The following is a 6,296-nucleotide window of genomic DNA, read 5'->3' on the forward strand; positions in this document are numbered from 1 at the left end:
CCCCACACAATTCTTCTAGAGCTTGAGCAAATCTTTCCTACCGCCTACCGTCAGCTGGTGCTTTTCCTGTTCAGGTAGGTCAGCACCATGACCCCGGCCCCCACCTACCCTTTCTCTATGATGTCACACTAAGCTTGTTTCCCTGGAGCCTAAACTCAAATGTTGATGTCAGAGATGACGCGGAGTAGAGGAAGCAGCTCCGAAGAAAGTTGAGTGTGTGCCTTTGAATGACCTTTAACCTCAAGGAGCTCCACAAGCTCAGGAAGAGAACCACTGCTGGGAAGGTTAACTGATGGAAATGAAATAACTTACTCACCAAGTAACCGTACTGTTATATTTGGAAAGAAATATAAGTAATGTGATCTTTTATTTCTCTTAAGAATAATATAATTACATTGTTTTTTTAAATAAATTTGGTCAAATTATATAATATTTTTTATTATTTATATTTTTATTGAGTACCTAATGTTGCTACATTTCATTCTAAACACTTTTCCCGGTGATCATGTAACCATCTGGATCCTAATCCATGAGTACTACCACTTGAAAACAAAGGCACAGGGAACTTCGCCCACAGTGACATCTAATAAGAGCTAAGTCGAACTCTGAACAAATAGTCTAGCGCCGTAGCTCATATCATAGCTCATATCATATCATATTATGCAAATTTCCAAGGCAGGGAATTCACCCTAAACAGCAATGCTCACATCCCCGGATCACAAAGCAATAGTATACATTAAGTAGGGGCTGGTCTACATCTTACAAAAAGCCCCAGGAAGATAGTTTTCTTTGTTACAGATGTGTGTGAACCATGCTATGTGGACTAAAGTTTGGTGCTGTAATTTGGTTCTCTGTTGACTGGTTCATTTGACTTGTTTCATTACCATAACCCAGGAGCACTTATCAAGCACTTTCAGGCATTGTGTGGACGAATAATAGAAGCACAAGTAAGGCAAAATTTTCTTCCTGTCTCCCCAGAGGGGTGAACTTTATTTGGATAGTTTTAAGCTCATTTAATAATCGAATATTCCAGAAGTAATCTTCTATTTGACTGAACAAGTCACTTGGGGAATTAGTCCGAAGGCCTTTTAGCTTGAAGAGTAAAAAGGAGGAGTGCTGGGGTGGCAACATTTCCCAAAACTTGCCTTGTAAGCATAAGGACAGGACTTTTAGCCCTAGAACCTATGTTTAAAAAAAAATGCTGTGTGTGATAACATATGGGTGTGTTACCCTGACCTGTTGAAGCTGTTTGAGCAGATTTTTAATGTGGGGCTCCTAAAGCAGGGACAGGGCCTGTCTCTGACTATATTGCCCGCCTTTAAATCCTTTCCCCCTAACTGGGCTCCCTTTTCTAGCCTCAATAAAAGATGTGCCTAGTCTTACAGAAACTTGCTTTGCCTAGGATGGCTGATATCCATGGGAGGCCTCCCATTTTCTTCAGAGAAAAGGAGAAGGGGTAGATGGGGGGAGAGGAGGTCAGAGGAGGGAGGGGAAGCTGAAATCAGGATGTAAAGTAAATAAATTTTTTTTTTTAAAAAAAGAAGAAATTCATCCTGCCCCTAGAAACACTGTAGGTATGGTTGCTGTGTCAAATGTGCAGAGAGGAGGAGAGAGGCCATGTCTAAGCTCAGTGTTCTGACCTGTGAAAATCTGAATGATTAGTAGCCTCACATTCCACGAAAAACAAAACAAAACAACAAGCCTGTGACAGCCACCAGTCCAGCTCCATGCAGACCCAGATAGAACTCCACCTAGGAGGGCAGGCCCTGGTGGGTGGGGGGAGGTGAGCATGAGACAGATGAACTCAGACACTCAAGAGATCCTGGACACCATTTGGAGGAGCAAGCAAGCGGTATAGAAATGGAAGAGAAAGAGAGACAGAAAGATGAAGGCACAATGAAGAGAGGCAGAACTGAAGATTCTAGGGTTGTGATGAACAGTCTGTTGTGAGTAGCCGATGATGCCTCGTGGGGTCATGGTGGGGTCCAGGCCTGTGCTGTCACTGAGGGGGCCATATCTGGGTCTATGGGCCCTCAACAGCAGAAGTCTGTTACCACCACCAATGACCCTGGTGTGGGCTGGCACCTGGGGACGTATTGATGTCTGAGGGCTGTGCAGAACTGGCCCCACCCCTCACATGGGCATCGTGGGAGAGCTGGCCCTGAGGGTGTGAGAGCAGGAGAGATGACTCCCGCTCCTTTAGCCAGTTGCAGTGCTCAGAAGAGCGGGGCCCACACTGTGGGAATTACAGGTGAGCCACCTCAAGAATATGAGCATAGGAGAGTCGGCCCTACCCCCTCACCTGCTGCAGCGCTAAGGAGACCAGGCTCTGTACCTAGCCTGGGCAGAAGGGTAGAGCTGGTCCTGGTAGCAGGGGTTACCAGGGAGCCAACCCTGAGGGCATGGGGGCAAGAGAGCTGGTGGGATGACCAGCTCAGATACCTTTTGGGCCCAGACCCAGGGCTTTGAATTAGACCTCCCCAACATCTACATTAACTGCTGGAATGCATGGAGGGGCTGGTCTTACAGATCCAAAACTACAGGATCTCCACGACACAAGACAGCAACAGGATATCTCAGAGGAGTCCCAGTGAGGTTCTAGTATCTATAGTGTAGCAGGAGCCAGAAGCCTCATACTAGACCAACAAGTCATTGCAATGAACATTTGCAAGTAAAGATGTGTGGACAAAGAGGTACACTGTGAGACAGTGACACACTACAGCTTCCGCAATGAGATTTTTTTTTCTATTGTAGAAAGGTTGCAAGGGTGGAGGGTAGGTACAAGGGGAGGAGGAGATGAGTAGGATTAGGGTGCATGATGTGACATTCACAAAGAACCAATAAAAATTTAAAGACAAAACCAAAAAAAAAAAAATTAACTGGGCCATGGTGGCATACATTTTTAATCCCAGCACTCAGGAGGCTGAGGCAGGTGGGTCTCTGTGAATTTGAAGCTAGCCTAGTTTATACAGGGAGATCCAGGACAGCCAAGGCTACACAGAGAAACCCTGTCTCACAAAACAAACAAGCAAACAAACAAAACAAAGACAAATAATTAAAAGATTCATGATAGATGACTCTGAATTTGCTTATGTAGCAAAAGACTCCCAAATTTGGAATAGCATTAAGGTTAAGACAAAAGTTAATGTCACCCATGTTGTCTGGTAGATTGGGTGCTGCTTTCCATCAGGACACAGGTTAGAAGAGTGCCAGTAATAACTGGGGACAGACAGAAAATTTTAAACCAGCTGGGTGGACCTACAGAGGATTTTCTTTTTCTTTCAATAATACAGATAGAAAGAACAGGGATCATGAATACTGACTGTAGATTCTCTTGGGCAGAGGTGACTTTGGTGGGTACCTCAATCATTACATTAGTGAGAGGAAGAAGATGTTGGAGCTGTGTATCTGAAGACACATAGCTCACAATACGGAGCCCTTCCGGTGGCCCTGAGAACTGCTGAGGTTGACCCAGAGGATTTCCATCCAGAACATAAGGGTATGGCTGTATCCTTAGGAAATGCAACCTTGCTTCTTCAGGCCCCTAAGAAGGACATCCAAAGAGTACAAGAAACAATTAGAAAGGTGAGAAAAAGTATGTGTGACAATGAGTCCTCAGACAGTAGAACTGTTTCTCTCTTCCCTGGCACAGTATCTGGTGGCCTCTGTTTTCTGGCTGGTTCCTCTGTAGTAGCCAGTGCATAATTTGGTCTTCATGGGCTCTGAAGTCAAATTCCAGCCTTTACAGTCTTGTTTTAAACAAAGTCTCAAATGTTTGATTTTACCAATAAAGTCCTGGGAGCCAGATTCTGAGGTGAAAGTCTGCTATCCCAGAGAGGCAGAGACAGCATCCAGCTGACCTTTCTCTTCAGTTGACATGCTCCCAAAAGCTCTCAAAAACCCTTAAACCTAGTGTCCCTCCCTTCTACTTCCTGTGCATCTCTCTATCCATCTTCCCGACTTCCTCTTACTCTATGGTTTTTTTTCCCTACAATCACTCCTTGTCATTTGGCTGTTTGCTCTGACTCTTGACCTATGGTTGATTTTATTTAATCCTGTCTTGGATTAAAGGTGTGTGCTAGGGCTGAGCCACACAACGACTACAAACAGGTTTTTCTACTGAACAACACAATCTCGGTTTTCACAGTGTCATCAAATGTCCTGCAACATTGTGGAAAGGAAGACCTGTATTTCTAGCAGCAAGTCCTGGTTTTGACTGACCTGAGGTTTGCCGGTGTGACTTCAAGGTGTGGGATGGGATTTCCAGGGAAGGAAAAGGAAAGACAATAAAAGTTCTAATTTCTTAGCCCAATAGCCCCCACCACCACTTTTTTTTTTTTTTTTTTTTTTTTTTGGTGATTCTTATCTTAGTCACATTTTTTTTTCCTGCTTATCCCTTCCTTGTTGGATTTATTTGGGAGAGAAGTCCATATGGCTTCCTTTGGAGGAGCCTGGTGTTAAGTGGCCTCTTGCTGGGAAAGAGGCCTCTTGCTGGTGTCCTACAATCAGGGCCTAAAATGGAACAGGAGAAAAGCACAGCAAAATGGGCTATGCTTGAAGCAGCAGACTCTCCCCTCTGCCTGGGGGTCCCCCCACTTTATCAGTGGTACAGAGTTTAGATGTGAGGCCTATAGAAGAAACCACTTGTCTGGCTTCCACTGCAGATTGCCAGCTGAGCACTGGGGTGGGCCAAATGCCTAAGGTGTCATCATGAATGTTAGACATTTTATGACTTGGGACACACAGGTACTGGGTTGAGAGAGTACATTGTGGAGGCTGTAGGCTGTTAATGTTCATTTAATCATTTCGCTGATGCCTAGAAAAAGGGCCGTGTCAGCACTGCTAGTTTGGATACTTCTGCCTGAAGGAGGGCTCTTGTTACTAACTTACTTGAAGGTACTGTACAACTGTCCTTTAAAGCTCACTCCAAGGACAGAAGTGTATGTGTCTTTCCCAGGTGTCCACTGTGCTATGGGCTCAGAATCACAGCTACCTCTCTCTCCTTCCTTTCTCTTTATGTGCAATGGGGATTCAAAGCAGCTCCCTTCACGTGGGAATGTGTGGACTTGGAGAAACCAGTCATCCATAACTTATACAGTGCCTGTTAGAAACTAGAGTCCCACATAACAAAGAAGAAGTTTCCATTTCAGGCATCTCTGTTAAAAGCCTTTGGGCATAAACAGAAGAGAACTGTTACTTCAAGAAAGGGAGGGCTGTGAGATGATGCCCACCGACCTTGTTGTTACAAAAACATCCTTTCTTCACCCGTCCCAAGACAAATGGCAGACAGGACTCAAATCTCTGCTCTGACTTTTGACACTATTACAGAAGCAATGTCATTAAGGGAAAGCCCTGGGAAACTAATTTGAGCATTATCTGGTTATAATTTAACATGTGTCTTGAGCAGAAAAATAGCAAGGTTTTGTTGCAAATCCTTTTGGGATTGATCTGTGTCCCTTCTCTTTCTGAACATGTCTGTCACTGTCTGATGAAAGGAATATTATTGAACCAGGGCTCAATAGAGAAGAATGGTCTACTCTTCAGCCAAAAATTCTCTCATAAGAACAAGGCTTTTTAGAAAACCTTTCCAGATACTCTTGAGTCTTCTTTTATCTGTGGTGCTCATGTCTTGGTCTCTTTCCTGTGTTACTCTGGGCATTTTGGTGGTCTGTTTCAGCTGAGCTGTGTTCTATGGCAATCATGTTCCCCTTGACAGTCATGTCTTCTTCTCAGCTCTCTTTTGACATTCTGGAAATGATAGTTTTTAGACATTGGATTTCCTGGACTCACCTCTAAATTGCTTAAAATCTTTTCTTGCACAATTTCATTGACTTAATATGTGTCGTTTCATTTTAAAAGTATTTTTAATTACATGTATCTGTCTTTGTGTGGGAATGTGCATGTGAGTGCAGGGTCCATGGTGCCGAGGCATGATACCCTTAGAGGTGGAGTTTCAGGTGGTCGAGCTGCCACCTGAATAGGGATGCTGGGAACTGAATTCAGGTTCTCCCCAAGAGCAATACATACTCTTAACCACTGAGCATCGTTCCAGCCCCTTGTCAATGAATTTTTAAAACAATTTAAAAATTGTTTTAAATTTTAAAACAAAGATTTTAAAATTTTAAAATTTTAAAATTTTAAAATGGGAAATAGGTATAAGAGAAAGAACTTTCTGGAAGCTGTTTGAAAGCAAAATGTGAACATGATAAATTTTGTTATCTAAATGCTTTGGTGTATATTTCCTACAAACGAGTACCTTTGCCCATAAAACACTAGAAAACCATGAAAATGACATT

General features: G+C 43.5%; 1 pseudogene; it reads left to right on the top strand.

The window, feature by feature from the left end:
* Window positions 1-1,557: 1,557 nt before the first annotated feature.
* On the top strand, window positions 1,558-1,674 carry LOC129667844 (small nucleolar RNA SNORA17; annotated as a pseudogene).
* The last annotated feature ends 4,622 nt before the right edge of the window (window positions 1,675-6,296 follow it).

This window comes from Psammomys obesus, unplaced genomic scaffold (genome assembly GCF_907164565.1).
Source record: "Psammomys obesus unplaced genomic scaffold, mPsaObe1.curated_primary_1811, whole genome shotgun sequence".
NCBI classification, from domain to species: Eukaryota; Metazoa; Chordata; class Mammalia; order Rodentia; family Muridae; genus Psammomys; species Psammomys obesus.